General features: G+C 35.0%; 1 protein-coding gene and 1 long non-coding RNA gene across 2 annotated transcripts in view; one reads left to right on the top strand and one right to left on the bottom strand.

Annotated features, from left to right (window-relative positions):
* Positions 1–26,081, bottom strand: part of ZCCHC7 (zinc finger CCHC-type containing 7) — a 134,349-nt gene that overhangs the window by 58,916 nt on the left and 49,352 nt on the right. The window lies entirely within an intron of this gene.
* On the top strand, positions 7,682–9,223 carry LOC117661684 (uncharacterized). Its single transcript, XR_009622297.2, has 2 exons — positions 7,682–7,730; positions 9,024–9,223. It is a non-coding gene; the product is annotated as an uncharacterized LOC117661684 (long non-coding RNA).

Raw genomic sequence — 26,081 nt, 5'->3', positions numbered from 1 at the left:
TTATTTCTTTCCATTTTATATGCGTCATACTTCTATCAAACATTTGCTGATTAATGGAGGGAGGGGGCAGAAGTGTTTGCCTCCCCCCCCAAAGCATATTTACATTGATGAATGAACAATGTTGTTTATTATCAAGCATGGCTTTCCCATCACATCTATGCAGTAATCTGATATTTTATGACTTGTATTTTATTCTAGATCTCTCTTTGATCTTTGCTGGAATTAATTGTGTAGCTTATAGACCAGTGTTCTAAACAACTAAGTTCATTTCTATCCAAAACACTATCCTCTAAAGCATTTACAATCAAATTTTTTATGAGAATGTCATGTGGAACTGTGTCAAAAGCACTGCTAAATTTGATTACGCTGAAGATTATATCTACTGCATTCCCTTTATCCACTAAACCACTTATCTTATAAAACTCAGAGATTAGTCTGTACTGGCATGTATTTCCTACATTTACAATACCTTACTAGCAACCATTTCTGAATCTTCCTCCCAACCCATTTTGCAAAGTAAAAATAAAATCCATTATGTTAAAGTACTTTAAGTGAGTAAAATATTATTGGTTCAAATAGCTTTATTATTGTTTTCTTTTATTGTCCAAAAAATACAAAAAAATGATAGCATGTCAAGAGTACATGCTTGTACAATGGCTTAGAGAACTGCAATACTTATCCTGCATTCATTCTTTTTTAAAAAGAAAAACCCTCTGTTTTATTACATTATACCGTATAAATAATAACCAAGTACAATGATATTTATATAATGGGAACTAAAAACTAATACCATAATGATTGAACATTTCAAAAAAATTTATGTCAATGTTAAATATGAGATGTGAGATGTAAATGTAAATGGACAGAGTTGCTTAAATTCTACAATTAATGCTGAAAATAATTTGCAAAGTACACTGAATGATTTTGTAATATTAATATTCTTGTGTTCTCTATATGCTGTTTGTTACACCACAGTTGTATATTTTTCAAATTTTAACAGATATTATCCATATTATATCTTGCATCAGTTCTTGAAGGAAACAGGTTGTTCAGCAATTAAGATGTATAAAATATTTAAGCGTTTTTAAAAAATATACAGAACCATGTCTGATAACTTTTTTATAATTGCTTTTACAATGATTTTTATGAAACATACCCAAAAAGATTTAGTTGGGATATACTGTACAGTCTATTCAGTATACTCAAAACTGCATTCTGAATTATGATGTTGAGTCTATGCAAAGCATTGTTAACAGGACTCTGGCCTGCCAAATAGAGCACCATAGTCTTAACTCCTTGTGACTTCATGGACATAGCTCTGCAGTTTTCTTGACAACAGAAATGGCTTCCCACTACCTTCGTAGGCTAACCTATAATCCAGTGATTCACTGTTGGTCTCCCATCCCATCTTCCAACCTCAGTAGGTTGAAACTAGTTTTGATTTTCTGAGATCAGACAGTTAAGTGCTGGGCAGACTCTAAAAGCTTAGCTTTTTATGTGTAAAAATTGAAGTATGTTTTAAAAAGACAGGTTCCTGCCCGTTTTACAATATTTGTTTCACATATTTCCACTAAGCAGCTGCAAGAAACCAGAACATGTAATTATTCCGGAATAAAATAATACGGTCTTCTCTAACAACATTAATTAATCAATTTAACCAATTCTTCTTTATGTTCTATTATGTAGAATTTTAACAAAGATATAGCCAATTAAAAATTGAAGATCTTTACTTGGTATAGTTTCCCCTCCCCCCCTCCGCCCCCGGCCCAAGGACCAATTGGCTCTTTCTGAGAAGTGGAATTCAAACAAAACTGTATTTTGTACTAAAAGTAGATCTAAATTCAGAATAGTGTAGAATATAATTTAGTAATCTGTATATTTTTATATGTGAAAAGGGTACTCTGAATCTGCGAGGACCATAAACGAAAGTGATTTGAGTCTGGGGTTACAAGAGGAAGGTGGGATCAGGAAAAAGCACTGTAAGTTTTCTTCTGTAAATTTTTTCTCTGTTGCATTCTGTTGCAAGGTCAACTCTTTATCCAACACAGTAAATCCATCATCTTTTTAAAAATTTAGTATGAAGAAATACCTGCAGATCAAGGGTAAACCACTGCTGATAGTTATCATTCCCAACTGGTAACTTCTGACATTAATTTCTATTTTAAGAGTATTCCAACCCCCTTTAACTCATAAGAATTTGATTAACCATAAAAGAGTTAATCTACAGATGGAATGGATTCTTTGTTAATATCTTGTTTGAAAAAATAACTGAAGAGCTTCATAAATTTCCTACCCAGGATTTAAATAGTTTCAGGAAAGGCCCATTTAATCAAAATTTTACTGTAACAACCACACATTTCTGAGAATCTCATGTTAGAAATCACAGTGTAGAGGATTTTGCAAATTCTTTAAAGTATTAATGACAAATTCTTCTTTAAATAGTTATTTTGTCTTGCTATTTTTGTTGCAGTCTTAAACAATCCATGCAAGAGATCACTTCAGTTAGAAATTTGAAATGAAACAGGACATTCATTTCAAGTTTTAACATTGATAGAACAGCTACTAATTTTTATTGAATTACAACAAGAAGTAACAATTTTTTAAAACAATCGTATGCTGCCTGATGGGTATATTTTTGAGGGCTATAACAGAGGGAGGTTAGAATTTAATATCTATTCAGAAAATATTACTTAATCCAAACATGCATGAATTATATTTAATCCAAATGAAGGCATATATACCAAGCAGCCTTCGTGATTTTTTTTTTTTTTAAAAAGCTTACTAAATGTTCAAATATGTGCATTTTTACTACATATTCCTCTATGTATTATGGTAATTTATATTAACCTAAGATTCCATTTCAATTTATTATGTCTGCAGGAAATATTACATGAAAGAATGGTAATATATCCCTATCTGTTGATACTAAATATACACATATTTGTAAAACATTGCACCTTAGAAATGTGTCGCAACTTGCAAAATGAAAAATATATCAAGGCAGTTAACTACAGACATTCTTTGTTTTGTTTTCCTTTATTTTGTATTTTCAAAAATATGAACCTCTTGATAATTTAGGTTTTGTAAACAGGAGTAATGTTTACAAACAAGTATCAATAGTTGGTATTTTTCAAAACTTAGTGTAACATTTGGAGAACAAAGTAATCTCTCTCTCTTTTAGTAGGTACAAGTATGGGGACCACAGGAACAGTTAAATTCATGGCATGGTTGGTCTACCACACAGTCGGGGGAATTCTTTAAATAGAGCCTGTCACTCTCTTTGCCCATCAATGGGATTTCCTTCTCAAACTGCTGATTCGTTCAGGTACACAACAGAGGAAATTTCAGTTAACCTTTGTTTCACCCCAGGGAAAAATCTGTCTGAGAAGTATAAAATGAATAGTTTAAAAAAAGTAAGTAGCCAAGCTTCAGTGCTATTCTTTGTAGCGTTCACAGCAGTCAGACAAAAATAAAACAAATGCTTTTACTGCCCCTGGAGAATAAATGATATAATGCACAATTTAGAATCTCGGTTGTCTACTTTTTGTTTTCAGTTCATAAAAAGGTAAACACCAATCAGATCAGAACTATTGCTTTTGGTGCAAGATTGTTTTGCTCAAACTGTTACCCAGAAGTTATAAAAAAAAAATTGGTTACAAAAACAGAATAAAACTTCTGAGTAAATAAGCCTCTGAGTTTTTCATGAGTGGGATCTCCGGGTGTATCCTCTGCATTCAAGACCACAGGGTGCCAACAACTTCAACAGGGTATTTATTTTTCTTTATTTGTTCAATTTATTTCCCTTTCATACAGGAGTTCAAGGCAGCCTACATAGTAGTCCCTTCCCTTATTTCCACCAACAATCCTGTGAGGTTGGACTGAGACGGCTGGTCAAAGCCACCCAGGGATTTTCTATTACTGAGATGTATTAGAACTTGAGGCTCCCCAATGCCAGTCCAATACCTTAAATACTGTATCATGCTGGATATATTAGAAGTATAAAGTAAGACTAATCAAGAAACAGTCATTACTGGATATAAAGACTAGAAAAAAGGGTTCTTATATAAAGAAATTTAGATGGAAATAGCTCATGTTATACTTCACATTTCCCCCCATCTTAGTAAGTTGCAACCTCCCAGTTAAACTGACAGAACATCTTCTTTTAGGTTCTCCCAATTTAATAGTATCTGGAGATATTAATAAGGTGCTGTGGGGGTTTTTTGGATGCAGCTCAGGATTTTTAATAGCTGTGATAGTCATATGCTAATATCAAAATACAGAAAATCAACAGCAAAGCAGAATATAAATTGAATGTGTAAGTGTATACTGGATCCACCACAAGCTATCCTGCTCTTGCATCAACACAAAGAGGTGACAGAGTAAATCAATCCCATGTCTCACAATCTGTTACATCACTAGATTAGATCTAATGATCAACATGTATTTGTAGAGAGGAAGAAGCAGATTCAGTTGTTACAATTCAATTGCATATGCAAAAACGACCTTCTAAAACCAACTCGAAAAAGAATATAGCTAGAGCAAGTACTACTGCTGAGTACGATGTGCAATATAGTGATGTGATCAACATTTTGTCCTGTGTGAAGCCTGGGGGTATAGGTGTATACACACATAAACACACGGCATATATGTGCATGCAAATATATGTATGTGTGTGCATGTGTGTGTGTGCATGCGTGTGTATTCACATATATAAATAATGGAACTAACTCCTATTATGAAGAAGGAGAAATATTTTGAAGGCAGACTTCCTATCATAGTAGGACAACAAATGAAAGAATTGTATTAATGTACAAAATATGGGTCTTTGTCTTCTAAATTAAGCATTCACTTTTTGACTCACTCAATGGGAGAGGGGAAGGAAGCCAGAATACCACTGCACTACCATTAAGTCTCAAACTTCCTGATCATGTGAGTCAAGTTTCCCTGAAAACCAATTCTGTGCAAATAGGGAATTTGTTAGAGCTGAGTCCTAAATATATAATGCAATTACTTTTAAAATATCACTAGGTAAGAGAGACAACTTTAAGATGGGAAAGAGAAGCATCTCAGTGGTCTCAAACTTCTCAGTTCCATATTGAGGAATAGTATTAGTCCCCTTACCAACCATGTCAGTTGCCCCTGCTTCAAACCTTACACACCTCTTGTATCCAGCCTGGCTTTTGGAGAAACCCATTGTATTCCTCAATCATTTGTATTGTCTTTTTGGTCTCTGCAGATCTTTACTGGACATGTACATTCTTTCTCCTTATTAGCTACTCATTGTTTTCCAGTTTTCTTAAAATGGTTATTAAAAATAAGAAGAAAAATAGGGGGTAATTGAAGAATGGAAGCATAACCACTGGCATCATTCACCTTACACTGAGGTGCAACCCATTTGTAAGTCTAACATAATTCACTACTGAAAAATCAACCTCTCAATTATTCACTTCTAGCAGAGGATACAGAATATTCCATACTGTTTTATAAACTTCCCAATATCTCTCTAGTTTCTGCCACACCTTATATATGTAAAGGACATGCTACTCTTTTCTATTCCAGTCATGAATTAGAAAACATGTTTTGAAGTTCCCTGGGAAAAATAAATCAGTTTGGCCTGATTCAACAATAACCGCAACACAGAAGTACTATCTGGTAAAATTATTGCATTAAAGTTCCCTACCTTATCCTGAGCAATGAAAAAATGAATAAAAATTATTATGCAAATTAATTCACTAATTTTGTTCACCTTAGCATTTTCGACTTCGAAAAAAGCTCACATTACTGAAATTTTTTTTTTTTAAAGTTCGTTATACAAAATATATACTTCCTCTCAGTTCCATCAGCACATCCTAATCAATTCTCAGTTTATTTTCTATACACAACGTTGTCTATATTGGTTGCCCACAGATGTTTCATCTAATCGTTAAATTTTAACCACAGAAAAAGAAAGAAAAAAGAACACAAGAGGAAGTTAGAATGGATTATATCTTTTAAGCGGATATTCTCAAAATCTTTTAAGGACTACCTCTGAATGCAACCGTTTAAAAAAATCCATTTAAGTCCTTTGAATAAGTCTCTATTCTTACTAAAATTCTGACAATATTACTTGCACAGTTAATTCAAATAATGTATCTTGTATTTTATGCATGTCCCTAGTTGTATAAAAAAGATACGATACAAATCTAATAAATCAATCAATAAATAAACAAACAAGCTGATTCTATTAAATCTGTTTCCCTTAGATTCTGAATTCAAAGCAAAATATTTGTTGATGGAATGTGCTGCATCCTTCACAGTAAACAGATAAGTGTGTAGGTTTGCAATACCACAACTATATATTATTTTTATACATTTCATTACATATATATATTATAGCTAACATAAAACATAACATATAACATAAAATAGCATAGCATAATGTAAAATATAATACAAAAACCAGTTTCTGTCAATATGGCCAAGTGTAAGAATTGAGCGGAGGAGAAATAAAGGAGAAATCACAGACACCTCCATATTGTATATAGCAAAATAATTGGCTATGTATTAAGTTTAACTGAATAGTTCCTATGGAGGTAAAAATGCTAGAGGCCTATATGGCTCTTTGGACACTTGGTTAATTTTAGTTTGCAATAGGAAGTGAAATTTCACATGGCAGTCTGGAAGATAGGGAAACCTGTACACCTTTGCTGGCTACCTCTACCCCTTGAATTGTGCAAAGTACAAGTTGTTCACATCTAAGAGCTAACTTGCTATTCTAGAGTGCATCTTAGCTAGTCATATCATTCCTCCAATGTATTTTGAACTGCTTAGTATCATTAATTAATGAACCATAGTAAATTATGTTTATACTTAAGGGTATAAGAATTGGAAAGAGCAGCAGCCTTTGATTTCAAGAAAATTAGTCTGAACCTAAGCGTTATTTAAAATTCATTCTCATTCTCTCGTTTTCTCATTCTTCCTCTCTCCCTCTCTCTGTCACACACACACACACACACACACACACACACACACACACACACACACACCACAAGTACCTAAAGAGTTTCTGTTATTATTTAATAGACAAATTTGGATAGACACACCTTCTGGGATGTGCATACATATACATACATACATACATACATACATACATACATACATACATACATACATACATTTTCAAAATTCACCCAAATGCATTACAATTAAAGTCTCCGAAATGCATTTTTCGAAAATGCTGCTGTAACTTCTACTATAGGATTAAAAGTATTGGTTCTGAGTAGCAACTTTTTCCCAAAGTAAACTGAAAAATCTTTCTCATTTGTCCAGTTCCTCAAAGTGAAATAAATCAAAAGCTTATGCAAGATAATACTGCTTCCATGAACATCCAGATGCTGAGAGCCCCAAAGCAATTCTCAGTTTAACATTTCCAAAGGCATAGACTAGTGATCACACGATAGTGGTGATACTCTCTAGTTACCCTTGGCAACCCTTCTCAACTGTAACGAGGCTCTGCCCCTACAATAGCTCACTGGGCAGCTTTCTCTTCACTTAGCTGAATGCTTTGGGACCATCTGCGTCGGTAAGCATAAAAGGCCAGCCTGCCTGTGGGCCCGTCACTCTGAACACCACCTCTCTGACCCTGATTAAATACAACTTTCAATCCTTTTTGTCCTCCCTGTTGACTTCTCCTATTAAGGGAGCCCTCTGACAAAGAAAGCGGAAGAGTGGACTAACTGCCCCCAAGAAAGGTGATGTCTGATACTGCTCAACACAAGGATTAGCAAGCCAATACATAACAAAAGCAAGTTGGGATGAAGGGGGAGGGAGGGAAAAATGGTTTTAGCTAGGCCTTTGACCGATTCAGGGCATCCACAATTCAACAAGAGGCATGTTTTGAAAGAAAAGAACTATGACAATATTTTGGGAAACTAACCAGCCAAAGCTATGACCCTGTTAAAAACATAATGTTAAGGGCCCACTTTTTGAATGAACAACCCTAGGTGCATTAATTAGAAAAATAGTCCTATACATATATCTATGTTTGGATTTCCAGTATTCTCAAAGTCTTCAATTACAGCAAGACAGCTCTCCATATTTACAGTATACACAGAGATCCTCTGTGAATGCTTTAAGTAACTTGTGCAGATCAAGGCAGAATTGGCCAATTTAATATGTCTCTAGACATATTTGTTTGCACCCAGAAACTCCCCTGTGTTTTCCATGCCTAACAAGCAAAATCTTGGTAACAGACTCAGGTAAGCCACATTTTTACTATTTGAATCTGCTACTATAGGGAGGGAAACAGCAAGGAGTGTCTTTGGTTTTGGATTAGTGTATTGTGCAAGCTCACCTTTCTATGAACCATGGCATTATGGTTTGTTCAAACTAATGTAGTCAGCTTGCTGTTGATTCAGCAGGAAGATTCACAATATTTTCTTTGCATGTATCCTGTAGAGATAAACTATTCTTATATTATTTATTAAAACTATATTTTGACTTTCTACCGAAGTGGCTATCCCTTCATTAATGAAATTTACTCCTGAGACATTTGTTTTGTGCCAATATTCTCAACTAGTGCAGGTAAACATGTTTATTTAATATGTAAATGTAGTGAGGTTTTAAGGTAGTGTTGTTATAACATATTAGCGTTTGTTCAGTTTTGTGCCTTTGAGTCAGTGTTCATTCCTGGAAACTGCTCGGACAAGTCCCTGCAGTTCTCTTGGGAAGATTTTGAAAGTGGTTTGCCACTGTCTCCTTCCTAGGGCTGAGAAAGAGCGACTGGCCCAAAGTTACCCAGCTGACTTTGTGTAAGGAAGAAATAGAACTCACAGTCTCTCTGTTTCTAGCTTTGTGTCTTAACTACACATCACTGGCTCTGTTGTCATTTACTGCATTTTATTTTGAATTTTGCATACGGACATACTAAAATTAATGAAACATTAAAACTAAAAATACATGATTTCTAACCCCAGCCCACCTCACATGTTGGTTTTTTTTCTGTATAAGGGCTCATAATTTTCCTTTGAATTTCTTGTTTGCAGAGACTGATTGAATATTCAGAAAACAGAGATGGAACCCAAAATTGCTTGAAAAGAAAACAAACACATTAAGAGACCCAGTTTCTCTACAGACAAGCCTGGGAAATGTTTTGTATTTATAGTAGCACACATGATTGTTACTAAGCATTTAATGTTCATGCTGCCCTGTTGAAATTTGTACCAAATATGAATATTATCAATCATTAGCTTCTAATGAATGTATGTTTTTAGTATTAATTGTAAATTAATCATTGAATTCAATAGCATCCAAATGGCAATGACATTATGGTTTTGATCATACAAAAATCAGTTTATTAAAAACATGATCAATCATCCAAATAACTAATTAGATGGTATCTTTAAACATATTGTCACAAAATAATTTTCCCTTCTTGTGACAGCAGATACTGCCCAACTATTTCTGCTTTATTTAGAAAGTATAAGATTACATAGTTGCTTGCCTATAATGTTATCTAAATTATTCAAAGTTATTTTGCATGGTCCACTATGAATGCTACATAGGCATTTACTGAAATAAATACAGAAATAATACACGTCAGCACAATGCTGAATTTCCTAATTAACTAAAAATAAATAATAAGAACTTACAAGAAATCTGACTCAGATGTGGAAGGGACTGGGTAGAGACTCCCTTTTCATTTTCTCTGGCTTGTATTAATTCATTCTCTCAAGTGGCATAGTTAATTAATTAGTTGGGAGACAAGCATACAAAAAAGTCTTTTGCAAGCAGACACACACCACATATATTCTGCCATAAATCTTACATTGTCTTATATAAAATCACAATATGGAGAACAATATTTCAAAAACACATTTCATATCATACATTAGTATAATTTTAAAAGTTTGGATGAGGGAACTACTACCAAAAGAACAGTCAACATTCACAGATTTTCTCTTTCCAATAGATGATATTGCCTTTGCCTTAATAACACCAAATGAATAGTTGACAAATGGAGGAAAAGGGGATACTGAAAAAATATCTGCTCTGAAATATATTCTATGTTAGCCAATGTTCTCGATCTATTATTAGAACATAGAACAATATAGAGTTGGAAAGGACCTTGGAGGTCTTATAGTCCAATCCCCTGCTCGAGCAAGGAGACCTTATACCATTTCAGATAAATGATTGTCCAGTCTCTTTTTGAAAGCCTCCAGTGAGCATCCACAACTTCTGAAGGCAAGTTGTTCCATTGGTTAATTGCTCTCATTGTTAAGAAATTTCTCCTTAGTTCTAGGTTTCTTCTCTCCTTGGTTAATTTCCATCCACTGTTTCCATCAATTGCCTTTTGGTGCTTTGGAAAATAATTTTATTCCCTTGTCTTTGTAGGAGCCCCTCAAATATTAGAACACTGCTATCATGTCTCTCCTACTCTTTCTTTTATTAGACTAGAAATACCCAATTCCTGTAACCGTTCTTTGTATGTTTTAGCCTCCAGCCCCTTAATCATTCTTGATGCTCTTCTCTGCAATCTTTCCAGAGTCTCAACATCTTTTTTTCTATTATGGTGACCAGAACTGGATGCAGTATTCCAAGTGTGGTCTTACTAAGGCTTTGTAAAGCAGTACTAGAACTTTATGTGATCTTGAAGTGATTAGAAGATATTCATGTGATTGGATATTCATGTGATACTATTCAATCTTATAGTTTTATTAATCCACATGATTAATTTTCTTACTTAAGCCTAATACTGATTTCAGTAATTAAGCCTAATTACTGAAAGTAATTAGTAGCCTTCATTTAACTACATTAAGAAGGATTTGAGTGCCATATCATAAGGACCCTACCCTCTCTCACACACACAACTGCTCCTCTACTAGCAAGTTACCAACTTTTTGTAAGAAGGCCTGGAAAAAATGCAAAAACATTTGATCCTGAAAAAGAGCACTCCAGAGATCTCTGGAATATTCCACTTCTCTCTGGATCATCCAGAGAACAATTTGTCAGTTCACAAAGTTGAATCCTTTGACCTAAAATAATATAAAGTATTCTAGGAGTTTTCTATCCTCAAAATACATTTCCTTTCCTATAAAGGTATGCCCAGAACACTTCAGACTATTTCTGGTTCAAAAAATGTGACTTCTGGAAACTGATAAATCACATACCAGAACAGGTTGATATGGAGAGAAACAGGACATTCTGGAAGGCTTGGAATGGACCATTCCCATATTTCTGTATTGATCAATTCAGCCAATCTCTATGTAAGAGTATGTGTAACCAGAATGAAAGTACAAGAGGAAATGGTCACTAACTGCCACTATTTAAAGAGAAACCTCTTGTTTTATCAGGAAATATACAATGTGGAACAGTAAGAAGCACTAACCAAGGAAGACCTGGAACTGTCACAATGACAATTTGATGGTTAATAATAAAGTTAGAGGAATCAAAAGAGGTCATTTTACAGATGAATACACAATTCAGGCCAGAAGGCTAAGCAAAGTAATGATGTGATCATGTTACTCAGAAAAATATTCTGCTAAATATGTGTTTGGCATTCAATTAAGGATGATAATACAGATTGGAATTAATAGATATCTGATGGAGGCTGATATGTCTCCACCTATTGATGATGGAAGACACTGAGGGATTCTATGGCAAACTGTAGAAGATGTTAATTGAGAAAATCTACATGATTAATAGATGATTGGAATATAAAAGTTGGAGAAATGGAGGAATATGGAATTATAAAATCGGACTATTTGTTGGCATTCTTGGTTGAGATGTTATCCTTACTTGCTTGATGTTAAAACTCTTCATTCAATCATCATAAACCTGACTGTTGTTCAAGGCTTTCATCCTCCAGCTTTACTCCAGTAATAATAAAATATAGGATATAGGTTAATAGCAATTAGTGAAGATGATTCTTTTTTCCTTATCTTTTTTCCTGCTTTAAACAATATAAAACTCTGTAAATGAATGTCAATACATACACCCTACTGGAATGTAATTGACTACACAATAGGAAACAGAAGATTCCAGGTACTGATCATGAATTATAGATGATAAATGCCGTACTTTTTGGAGACGCATTCTCTCCCTAAAAGTAGGTGGAAATGTCTGTGTGTCTTATACACCAAATGTTGCCGAAGCCCCACCTACCCGCCGGCCCCCACCCTTCTGCTGTTTTCAGCCTCCGCACGTCGCGTTTTTGGCCTCCGCACACTCCATCTTTTCAAAGCTGCAAGGATCACCATAGCATCTCGCTGCCAATCGCCATCTCCGCACGACACATTTTTGGCCTCCACGCGTCGCATTTTTGGCTGATTCCAGGAGGCGGCGAACCCCAATGCCTAGAACTGGCTGAAAATGCAACATGTGGAGGCCAAAAGCAGGGCATGCGGAGGCCAAAAATGCGACACACAGAGGCAGCAATGGGCTGTGGTGATCCCCGCAGCCTGGAACAGCTGATTGCCAGTATTCCGGGAGGCCGATCCAACTGCGAATCAGCTGCTCGTGCTGAATCAGGACGAAAATGCTGAAGCTGACCAGGCTGTTTACTGCAGGGACGCTAGCCAGATGAATACCGATGGATGCTGGTAGGCAGAGGCAGAGGCAGAATTTTTTTCCTCGTTTTTCTTCCCAAAAACAAATGTGCATCTTATACTGCAGAGCATCTTATACTCCAAAAAAAGAGTAAAAATATGAAAACTGATAAAAATGCCCTAAATTTCAAATAGGAAAAGATTCAGATAGGTTTTAGAACATGTTGATAGCTAGGGAAAGTTGGAGGATGAAAGCCTTGAACAACAATCAAGTTCATGATGATTGAATGAAGAGTTTTAACATCAAGCAAATAAGGATAACATCTCAACCAAGAATGCCAACAGAGGTAAATAACAAAACAAAAATATTTTGAAAACTATTAGCAAACTCACAGGAAAATTTACAGTGAAGATAGTATTTCTCAACATTAATTATGGGAGAGATTTTATAGAGGAAAAGAAAGGTAATCATGGAAGAGATTTAACAGGGAAAAATGAAAATCATGAGAGACATTTAACAGAGGGAAAAAGAAAGTAAAGGAAATTGAAACTCTTTACAAGTGAGATTATGCAATGACGAAATTTTTTGCAGAGGCAAAATACATTCAGGAAATGATTGTGCTGTAAAACTGAAGCAGAAGAATCAATGGGTCGGTTGTCAGAAAGCTTCAACCTTAGACTATATACTTACTGCTCTATTTAAAGTAGCAAGAGAAGAAACTATAAAAGTTCTAATTTCTCTATGTGAACAAATATAGAAAAAGACTGTTTCTCTTAGAGATAGAAAAACAGGTTTGTAGCTGTGTATCTCTGTGTGTACACAGACAGGGTTTATGTTAAACATGACAATGACAAAGATGATGTGAACCAGTTTGCAATTTGCATAATAAATTCACAGTTGATGGAGAAGGAAAGATGGCAAGTGTTAGTTGTATTTTAAGGGACTCAAAAATAAAAATAAGTATGTTAGACATATAAATAAGAGATTAATTCTATGGAGAAATAACAAATTTGGATAAGACCATGAAAGACAAAGATATTTCCCTGACAACAAAAATCAGAATAAAGTAATCCCCCCCCATAACGTACCACTGTGAAAGGTGGTTATTACAATATTTTAAGAAAAATATGTTAAATGCCTTTCAATTATGATTTTAGAGATTTTTACTAAGAGTGCCATGAAATGATAGGAAAATCAATCAAATAATCCCAGAAGAAATAAATACTATTTCTTAGAGGCTATTTACTAAAATGATTCCTTGGATCCAATTTATAACAGAATTTATAACAGAAATTCCCGTTCTTTAGTCATGAGTGAAGGAAATAGAAGATAATAATATGGTGAATATATGGGTTCAAGGAGAGACTCTTTATTTATTTATTTGTTTGTTTATAAAATTTGCCACCCATCTTGTATCCAAGTGGGCAGTTTACAGTATAAAATGTGTCCTTGCAAGAACTGTAGATTATAATCAGGTGGTGGTCATTTCTCCTTAGTATCATCAGAAGTCAAATAAAAATACTGTCACAAAAACAAATCATTAGTTTTGAGGAGCACAATTCCATAAGATACGTTAACTTTTGTCGTGTTACAATCTGAAATATTATTTAGTACTATGGTTGACATTTTCTCTCAATAGTCACATTCTGTTGGCAGCCACAAGTGATCTGTAATAATAGCAGATGGAATTACTGCTTCTCTTTCTTTCTGATATCCTTTTTTGTCCAGAATTCTCTTTTCTCGTACTATTTTGTTACTTCCTGAAACAGGTTGATGGGAAAGGAACACATCATTCTTACTAAAGGTATACATTGATTGTTTATACAAACTTTTGAAATTATGTCAAGGCCAGGGATGGGTTCTACTTACCTTACCTTACCAGTTCGCATTGCACCCGCGCTTCTGCGCAGATCACCTATGATGATGTCTGGGTCAGTGGGCAGAGCCTCCCACCGGTTTTACTACCGGTTCTTGTGAACCGGTCCGAACCCACCACTGGTCAAGGCCCATATGCAACCTGGGATAACAGCCTTGTGTTTGTATTTTCCTGTCTCTCCCTGCATTACAGTAAAATGTGTATTTTATCTGATGGTCAACAGCTATGAAGTTACAAATGAAAAAAACCGAAATGTTAAAAAACATATATTTATGTAATCACTTACCAAACACATCTAAATTATATTAAAGTAACCAAACTATATTTACGATCCCCATGGCATGTCACAACTTTTGAGCACCCTTAATGTTTGAAAATTGAAAGCTGAAAAATTTGACATGCCCTACAAGTGGATACATGTGCACTGCTCATCAACAATTATCTAGTTAACAAATTTCAATCTTATTTATTTCTTGTATACCATCTAAATCATCAAACTAACTCTAGGTGGCTTACATACTAGGTTTAAATAAACGATAAAAGCAATATAAATAAGAAAACCTGGTTTTTACCTGATCAAGTATCAGATACTCAAAAAAAATACACTATCAGAATAGATTACCAAGAAATAGATCACTGTCCTTGGCCTGTTAGGAAAGCCACACTTTCACAACTGTATAAAATCCCAATAGAGGTAAGGCTATTCAAACTTCAAGAGGAATGCTGTCCAGGTGGGTAGGGGGAGTTCTACCTTCCTTACTCCCAGAAGATGACAATGCTTTACAGACCTTATGCTGTGACCAACACCTTTTGCGTGTAGAGATAACACATAAATAAAGCAAGAAATACCCATAACTACTGACATTCCAGATAACCTCAACAGTAGTTTCATGCCAAATGGGAATATTGACTAATTTATTAATATCAGGTATTTCTATTAATTTTTAGCTTCATTTTCTATTACATAATAATAGAAATTATAAACCATAATTTAAAGAAAGTTCCAACTTTTACTTCTGGTATTTTTTTTGTTTTGTTTCCTCTTTCAAATGTTGAAAACTAACCACATGTAGATATTTCTTTCCAATATTGTAATCTCCATGATATCTTGGGGAAATTCCTTTTAGGAGTCACTGCTAATAAAAGGGGGAAAATATTCAAAAGTGAGTGTCAAAAGGTGAAATCAAAAGCTGCAGTGACAACTCTAGTTTGCTGATTCTACCAAACTAATCACAGATATGTTCAGAATTGGAAATCAGAAATAATCTCTTTATCTGTATACCTTCCCCATTCAATTGTATTTTAAGTTTAGGCAATTTTTCTTTTCAGATGCACTTTATTCTCATTTCAAAGTCTCATTTTGATATATGTGGTAAATATTTGGATAGTAATTACTTCCATTAAAATACTGAAAATCCAAAAAAACTATATATGAGAGTAATAGAAATACTCCTTTAAAATAAATTCAAAATATATAGACGCCCTTTAAATGATTTTCTAGGCTGCCCTAATCCAGACCAACCAACTGCTGTCTGTCTGTGAGAGAGGGAAGGGAGGGAGGGAGGGAGAGAGAGAGACTTGTACACAGAAAAAGAGAGAGACAGACAGAAATATTTATTAAAAGATGTTTAAAGCTTTTAAAATTGCTGCATAACTGAGTATCTAAGAACAATACCAACTGCAATACATTTGACCAGTCTTTAGGAAATAAAATCTGTTCAATAATGTGGGACAACAATGGATTTCAGGTTAAGAAATTTTGCTACACCATGTAGAAAAAGCATGCTATTAACCAGCTTGCTTAGTGTGGCTGGGTGCCATGACATTCAGTGGATACCTACTGTATTTTTCAGAGTACAAGACGCACTAGAGTATAAGAGGCACCTTAGTTTTTGGGGAGGAAAATAAGAAAAAAGCTGATTGGTGGGTGGATCGGCCTCCCGGAATACCCCCAATCAGCTGTTCCCACTGGTGAATTTTAGCAACAGGTTGGTTGGTTGTGAGCTCTGTGCCTTGCTTTTTTTTCTGCCTCTGAAAGCCTCCGAAACAGAGCTTCAGAAAAAACGCCTTTTTTTTTCTGAAGCTCTGTTTGGAGGCTTTTTTTTCCTGAAGCTTCTTTCAGAGACTTTTATTCTGAAGGACTATTTGTACACTGTTCAATCTCCTTTCTTTGGTATTGGTATGTAGATTAACCTCTTCCAATCTATTGGTTATTGTGTCATTCTCCAGATTTGTTAGCATAGTTTGGTTAGAAACTTTACTGATTCTTCTTTTGTTGCTTGCCATATTATTTTAGATAAAAGCCTTTCTGAGGCTTTTTTTCTGAAGCTTCTTTCAGAGGCTTCTTTCAGCCTCTGAAATCTCCGTTTGGGAGGCTGGGCAGGGCTACATTCAGAGTATAAGACACACCCAGATTTTCACCCTCCTTTTTGGGGGAAAAAGGTGTGTCTTATATTCCGAAAAATACGGTAGCTAACTCAAAAACTGTTTTCGAGAGGTGATCCTCATTATTGTTTTCAGACTAAAGTACTTGTATCTGGTGGGATATCACAATCATCACTTTGGATACCCCACTCTTCAATATTTTATTAATAATTTTGATAAAAAATAAGAGGTGCTTATAAAATACGCAAGTAAATACACTCCAAACTGATTGGGAAAGCTAATAAGCCAGAAGATAAAAATACAATTTGAAACAATCTTGATAGGCTACAGAAATGGACTGAGTAGCAGAACCAAATTAAGCAAAGAGAACGTAACATTTTTCACAAAGCCAAATACATAGCTACAGTGGGGCAAAAAAGCATTTAGTCAGCCACCAATTGTGCAAGTTCTCCCACTTAAAAAGATGAGAGAGGCCTGTAATTGTCATCATAGGTAGACCTCAACTATGAGAGACAAAATGAGAAAACAAATCCAGACAATCACATTGTCTGATTTGGAAAGAATTTATTTGCAAATTATGGTGGAAAATAAGTATTTGGTCAATATCAAAAGTACTTTGTTATATATCCTTTGTTGGCAATGACAGAGGTCAAACGTTTTCTGTAAGTCTTCACAAAGTTGGCACACACTGTTGCTGGTATGTTCGCCCATTCCTCCAGGCAGATCTCCTCTACAGCAGTGATGTTTTGGGGCTGTCGCTGGGCAACACGGACTTTCAACTCCCTCCAAAGGTTTTCTATGGGGTTGAGATCTGGAGACTGGCTAGGCCACTCCAGGACCTTGAAATGCTTCTTATGAAGCCACTCCTTCGTTGCCCAGGCGGTGTGTTTGGGATCATTGTCATGCTGAAAGACCCAGCCACGTTTCATCTTCAATGCCCTTGCTGATGGAAGGAGGTTTGCACTCAAAATCTCACGATACATGGCCCCATTCATTCTTTCCTGTACACGGATCAGTCGTCCTGGTCCCTTTGCAGAGAAACAGCCCCAAAGCATGATGTTGCCACCCCCATGCTTCACAGTAGGTATGGTGTTCTTTGGATGCAACTCAGCATTCTCTCTCCTCCAAACACGACGAGCTGTGTTTCTACCAAACAGTTCTACTTTGGTTTCATCTGACCATATGACGTTTTCCCAATCCTCTTCTGGATCATCCAAATGCTCTCTAGCAAACTTCAGACGGGCCCGGACATGTACTGGCTTAAGCAGAGGGACACGTCTGGCACTGCAGGATCTGAGTCCTGGCAGCGTATGTGTTACTGATTGTAACCTTTTGTTATGTTGGTCCCAACTCTCTGCAGGTCATTCACTAGGTCCCCCCGTGTGGTTCTGGGATTTTTGCTCACCGTTCTTGTGATCATTTTGACCCCACAGGGTGAGATCTTGCGTGGAGCCCCAGATCAAGGGAGATTATCAGTGGTCTTGTATGTCTTCCATTTTCTAATTATTGCTCCCACAGTTGATTTTTTCACACCAAGCTGCTTGCCTATTGCAGATAGAGTCTTCCCAGCCTGGTGCAGGTCTACAATTTTGTTTCTGGTGTCCTTCGACAGCTCTTTGGTCTTCACCATAGTGGAGTTTGGAGTGTGACTGTTTGAGGTTGTGGACAGGTGTCTTTTATACTGATAACAAGTTCAAACAGGTGCCATTAATACAGGTAATGAGTGGAGGACAGAGGAGCTTCTTAAAGAAGAAGTTACAGGTCTGTGAGAGCCAGAAATCTTGCTTGTTTGTAGGTGACCAAATACTTATTTTCCACCATAATTTGCAAATAAATTCTTTCCAAATCAGACAATGTGATTGTCTGGATTTGTTTTCTCATTTTGTCTCTCATAGTTGAGGTCTACCTATGATGACAATTACAGGCCTCTCTCATCTTTTTAAGTGAGAGAACTTGCACAATTGATGGCTGACTAAAAACTTTTTTGCCCTACTGTATAGGATAGGAATATATGGCTTTGTAATAGTATTGGTGAAAAAGATTTTGGAATAATAGCTGACTACAAACAAGATATGTGCCAGCTGTGTGGCATGGCTGCAAAAAAGACTTTAGAAAGTCTAATTTTCAAATCATGGGCAAAAATCTATATACTATATCTCGGCCAGTCCACCCAACTGCTTGACACTATATTCTGCTTCTGCCAGTCCCTACCTCAAATACCATGTCCCATTCTGAGTACCACATTTTAAGAATTAATTGGAGTAGGTTCAGAGAAGGACAAAGAGAATGATTAGGGACTAGAAATGAAATCCTATGAAGACACAGTTAAACAGAAGAATATGTTTAGCCTTGAGAAAAGAAGACTGAAGAGAGATATAATATTTTTCAAATATCTGAAAGGGTGCCACACAAAAGATGGTTAAGATCTGCTATCTCTTTTCAAGAATGTATGACACAGAATAATACATTTAAGCTATAGGAAAATAGTTTCTGATTGAATGGTAGGTTTTTAACAGTAGAATATTTTGACAATGGAACTAATTTTAGAGAGATAGTGACTTCCCCTCATTGGTTGTAGTCGGATGGCAGCTAGAAAGTCATTGTTTGGTATGATTTAATTTGAATTCCTACACTGAGTATAGGGAGTATAGGGGCTGAATTTAACAATTTAAATTGTCTTTTCCAACTCTAGTATTTTGAGATCAACATAACTACGGTAGTAAACCATCAATATAACTAAATAACCATGATTTTTATTGTTCAGAAGAATGGAATATTTTTGTGACAATATGGTGGTCAGTATCATCTAGACTTTAGATGATTGCAGAGGGAAGTTGGTCACATATAAAGTTTAAAGTGTAATTACATTTTCTGACATATCTGTAAAAAATGCAGAATTCAGAACCAGGTTAAGAATATCTTTTGTTAGTAACACACATTGTTCCCCGTGGTCTCATAAACAGGCTGTTGCTTTAACTACTACAGCAGGCCTTCAATTTAAATTTATAGAAAAGCTGAACCATAGAAGCCTGCACTCAACAATTTTTAATAACCTATTAAGTTGCGACTTCAGATTCATTTTATAATCATGTTCCTCAGGGAGCAGTACTATCTGGATAAAGATAGGGTTTTTTTCTTTTAAAGATAAATAGCATCATTAATCAGCAACATTTCTTTTCTATTATCTTTCAAAATGAGGAGTTATTTTGTTCTGATCTTGAGGTAATTAGCCTTCATTCAGCAGCCAGAAAATGACTGTGTTCAGAAAATTAAAAATATGTCATTAAGTGGAATTTACCATAATGTCATTTATCTTTATATAGTTCATCAGTGACAGCAATGGGCCTGGGAATCCATCAGCTTTTACTAAGGAAGCATTAAAACAAATTGAAAAACAGAATAATCCCAGACACTCTTTAAGAGAGTCAAAGCCATTTGGGTAATTAAATAGTGGTATTTAAAGTTTTAATTTAGATTTCCTCTTCTCTTCATCAACAGTCAAATGAGATGTCCATATTCATAATTGTTTGTAATAAATGGCTTCATAAAGCAAAAAGATATCAATGTTATCAAAAATGAAGAACACAAGAATCTTTCAGACATTAACAGAAAGTCTTAGTTTTGACTGAAATCATTTTCTAAACTATCGCAGGTGGGGGGAATCTTGTTAGAATCTTTTTGAATTGAAGGATATAAAAATATTGAATTAGTATTACCCCTTTGAACCCTTGTTCAAAGACAGATACAACAACAAAAGTTCAATCAGACTTTATGAGAGATACCGTCAATTCTAAGAGGCCACAAGCATGGTTAATGAGAATTGTGAAGGAAGCTATTAGACAAGGAAAAAAAGTTCCCTTTAGAAAATAGAAGACTTATCCAAACAAGGCGAATAAAAAGAGACTCAAACTTGCACAGAAGACAAGGAAGGAAACAAAGGTTTTTTTTTAAAAAAAAACCTTGAGTCACACATTATTAAAAAACATTAACACCAACAATTAAAGACAAAACAAATTTTATTCCTAATAAAAGTATTGGAAATGATGTTAAAAATATACTTATATAAAAACACTGATAAAGAAGAATCAGTTTATATAATATCGATCTTGCTGGTGCAAAATTCAGTAGTCCATATGCATATGGCATAATCATTACCACATAACATCAGTACTGAAGGAACTTGCACTGGCTACTTATTTTATTTCTGAGCACAAGTCTAGGTGCTGGTTTATGGGTAATATGCCCTTTTTGACAGTATCTATCTACTATAGATACTCCTACCAAATTTGAGGACACAGAGAATCCCTGCTGAAGATTCACCTATTAAGAAGTATGTCAGGAGAGGGATGAAAAGAAGGTATTCGTAAAAGACCCCCTACTCTGGAACAGTTCCCTCTAACCTAAGGGTAGTTCCTACTCTTTTGGCAGTTCTAAAAAGTCACAAAGGTGCTTTTTCCAAATGGTTTCCAATGGTTTGACAACCAAGACCTGAATGACTGAGAATCTCCACAGACACTTTTAAAAAGCTTTTGGACTCAAGTGCAATGAAGTTCTTAGTGCTAGGGATGTTATACAAATTGCATTTTCTATCTGTAATAACATATTGTATACCATACTCTGAATGAATGAATGAATGAATGAATGAATGAATGAATGAATGAATGAATGAATGAATGAAATACTGTAGTTTTTTTCATTATATGCCAATGGATTTGAAATTATTCTATTGCCTATAGTTGCTGTTTTGGTAATTTGAAAGAGGATTTCAGAGTCCTGGGAGAATATTGATATAGGAAAACCTTTACATTTGTACTTTGCCATAATCTTTGATAGTTGTTCACTAAAGATTCCTGTGCAAATTAGAAGTGATTGTTAAACAAATCCTCTTCAAACTTAAATTCTGGATAAAGAATAAGCAGAAATAAATTATAGATCATGCAACAGAAAGATGTAAGAAGTAGCATCCTTCAAGGCCCTACATTGGGATGAATTTATTTTAACTTGTTCATAAATGTGCTAGAGTTAAGATGAGCAGCTCAAATTTCTTGATAACCTTAAATTATTCAGGCTGGTCAAAGTAAAAAATGAACAGAACTAGAAGAACTAGAGAACTTAATATGAAGCTTGCAAAGCCAATTAAGTGCCAGCAAGGGTCAAGGAATGCATACTGATGCAAAAACAGCTAGCCATATATATGCTAATATGGTATAAGCTAGTAATGACTAGAAAAGAAATACTGTAATTGTAGCAGACAGTTCAACAAAACACTAACAAAATGTTTGGCCGCTAGCTGCAGATTATCCTATGATTATATTGACAAAACATGGCAGACAACCACTAAATTATAACAATAAATTTCTTAAAAAAACAAATAAGCAGAAAATATTCAGAAAAATATATTAAGTCATATATCAAAAGCAATATGTCTGCTCTGACTATGGATCTATTTCAACTTTTTTCTTGGCAAATTGGGATTTTTCTGAGAAAAAGTGGAGGGTACCAATATTTTCTGGATATATCAGTAGCTCTCATCCAAAGCCAAATAAAGTAAACCTCCATTTTTTTAATTAGACATTGTTGTTTTCTTAACATTCTAAAGCTCTCCCATATCTTTCCCACATGGAAGGAAGGCAAAAAGAGAAATATTTCCAATTATACTGATGGAAGGTGTTCCATAGATGATAGATGGTTATATGATTGATAGATATACAGACGATCAGAATATAATGCATTCATAATCTATTTGTTATGATATTGTAAGTTACCCAGTTACCCTGTAATAAGATGGGGGTGATTTGATAAATAAATAATTCAAATTATAATTAAAAATGTGTTTAAAAGGCATTGGTGATCTCAGAATAAATTCTAATGGTTAGGGTATATGTTATATAGTCAGCATATTCAACATCCTCTCATTTTTTAAAAATAAAAGCAGCTATCAAAAACAGAATATCAGAAAGATGAAATATACATTAATATTCCCAAGCAGACACACTCATATGTATAAAATGACTTTCTTACCTACAGAGAAAAGCACATGGATATCTATATCCTGTTTTTTCCAGTTCCAGATACTGAATGTATTTGATCCCATTTCATAGTTACAACAGCTTCAATGGCCCTGCAATTATTCGCCCTTATGACCCATCACGGGGTTGCTGCAATGCCCCTCATCTCTCTTTTCCTCCCACCCCACTGGAATCCTGCAGCACTTGGGCCTTTGGTAATGGTGCCTGCACATTATGGTTGCATGTAGCAGCAATTGTTAGATGAAATCTTGAACCTAACACCCTCCCGATCCCTGATGACTCCAATGAAATGTTAAAATGAATGTGTGGGATATTAAGCAGAGCTCCTGGGTGGGGGAGGGTCTTGAAGACCTACCAGAGGCCCAGGCCTGCCTGCCCTTCACCTAACAACTGCTGCTAGATGTGACCATAATGTGCAAGCGCCATTACCATTGTATCTTGAGGACTATCTGTAATTGAAGTTTTATATGGCACAGCCTTCTAGTGGTAGAACATTAAACATGACTTCAGGTATAGCAAACCACTTCACTGTAGCCAACTATTTATTCTAATTGCCTTCTTATAAGATATGTCAGTTCTTATAAGATCAGTCACGCTAAATACAATATCACTGTGTAAAAATAGCATGATTATATCATACTTCCCAGATCCTCTACAGTTGTGGCACATAAAATGATGTTTTGTGGTCAAATGGCCTAACTGCTAAACACTTTAGAGATACAGTGCTAGTTCAAAATTGATGTACAACCCTGGGATACTTCTCACTGCAAGGCACTGCAGACATATCTTTAAGAAAGTGGAATAATATCTTCATGTGAGTCAAACTTTTCTCACAAGAAGCATATCTAAAAATCTAAAGAACTTCCAAGAAAAGTCAATTCTAGGTTCAACATACTGTTCAGGAAACTGTCGTATGATTTTGCATGCTATCACAGGCATCAAACATAGGCTAACATATTATAATTAAGAACAGTGATTGCTAACACCTAATGGTTTTCCATATTTTTTCAGACCATATATGATAGTCCTAAATTTGTGGTTGCTGTGTTGCTGACCCTCTGGACAACAGATTTTAGATGGATGGAATTAAGTCAGGGTCTTCTAAAGATTTTTGTATTTGGCTGTTATATTAACTAAACACCTTTACATAAGGTGAAAATGCTTCTGTATTTTCTGAGCATTCCAAAGCTCAATACTTGTACTTGACTTGTAAAAAAAAGTCAAAGCATTTTGACTTTTACAAATACATCTGGGTGAGATTAACGGACAGAGCAGTCAACATGAAAAATCGCATATTATAGTACTATTCCTCACGCGGCCCCCTCCCCAGCTTAACATGCTCAGTATTATGGTAAAAATTCTAAGAATATAATTAAAATAAATAATTCTGGTGTGACAGTCCTATACAGAACAGGCTAAATAAAACTATCAGCATACAAAAGCTAGGAGTTGCAAAGAAAATCTGTCACGTGTAAGCATTCATTTTATAAAACTCGGCCACTTGGCTAAGAACACTAGTAAAACAAAGTTTCAACATTTAAATTTGACATTTTAAAAGTAAAGTGTAGGCTAACGAATGTTACAACTCAGCTGCTTTGAAAGAAAAGTCCAAGGAAGGCTTCCCATGACTAAATGGATTAATTCTTTGGTCTATCACAATTACTGTTCTTCACACTGTTTCACTGGACATCTAAATAAGTATCCAAAGCTTATTTTGTGCAATGAAAAGATTTAAACCTAGAATAATCCTAATGTTCAAAGATCACACTCTGTATGAAGAAAAAAATAAAGAAAACCTATTGCAGAGATCAGAATGGTAAATGGTCATTTTAGGCAGATTTATGGGTGACATCTATCGACTAATGGATATCTTTGTCAAAGTAATTTTGTCCAAATGTCTATTTTATTTCTAGACATCTTTCTCAGAATAATGTTTTCCTCCATGATATCGTGAGGTTAGCTTCAATTTGTTGCAAATTTTAAAGTCACATAAAGATCTATTTAGGAAGTACTAAGACCTAAAAGGGAAACGTATCTTGCAAACCATTACTATACATGATTATATAATCCTAATAAGAACTCATATTATGTATACATTTGTTAATAGATGGCTGTTGTGTCAGCGTGCAGTCACCCTAGACATGGAAAGAAGATAAATATTTCCTTCCTAAAGACGCTATTTTAGGGATTGGAGCTAGATAAAATAAAAAACATCTTTAGCAGCACCTGATCACTTTCAATACTATTATTACCTAATGGTTCCTATCCTATAAAATGGCCTCTGCTGCTACAAAATTGCTCAAGTGAAAAAGTCCACATCTAAGGTATAAGAAAATGGTGTCTCTTCTATTTTGTTTCCCTTCACGAAGGAGGAGAAATCTTAGGTCAGTTGGTTGTTCATCCAAATCAAAATGAGAAATAGATAATTTTTGTTGGTGCAATTATTTCTGGGAGACAAAAACTACTCACCCTCCATATCTTACATTCTGCACCATGTTCACAAATGAAGCTAATGCTTATTAATAAAAGTTATTTACAATCAAATACTGTCTAAGCCCTAAAATCACAGAAAATTCTTTAAAAGGCTAATTTATAAAAAGAGGTCATACAAGATTGAGTTTTACAGTTTTTCAACTATTTTTCCCTTGATACATATGGAAACTGTTCAGTCGGTGGCCAATTCACGTTTTACCTCTGGTCTAATTGGGTATGTAGCAATAAACAATTGTATTAGGCCACAAACTTTCTGTAGAATTAAACCATTCTACTGAAATGGATTAAATTCAATAGAATGGTTTAATTCTATAGAATGAACAGTAAAGCAGTTTGTGGCCTATTGTTTCTGTTTCTTTTAGTGTACATGAGTATATTCAATCTGCTCTTGGGATTTTATGATATTTTATCCATAAAAAACATGGAGGACAAAGTGAGAGAAGGATGCCAGATTCCTATATAAATTATCTTTGTTAGATAATTTATAGGTATAAGCAGTCTTTTATTAATTTCTCATCCAAGCTGCAGAGGGGGAGTCCAATTTTTTTTTTACTAATCAATGTTCAATACCTAACACCTGACTTTGGGCCCTGTTTCTTTAGGCTCAATGATGATTGCGATAAAAGTACCTTGTTCAATTTCTTTTTCCCAGGATAAAGGTGGGATATAAATTTTGTATTTCAGATCTTTTATCATTCAGATAAAAACAGTTCTGTGAACCACGCAGTGTTTGTGTAATGGTTTTAGCCTTAGCAATCTTAAAACTGCTTGTG

Source organism: Pantherophis guttatus, chromosome 2 (assembly GCF_059756535.1).
Source record: "Pantherophis guttatus breed Tessera chromosome 2, ASM5975653v1, whole genome shotgun sequence".
NCBI lineage: Eukaryota > Metazoa > Chordata > Lepidosauria > Squamata > Colubridae > Pantherophis > Pantherophis guttatus.
The sequence above is the reverse complement of the archived record's forward strand: the minus strand, read 5'-3'. Positions and strand labels throughout refer to the sequence as shown.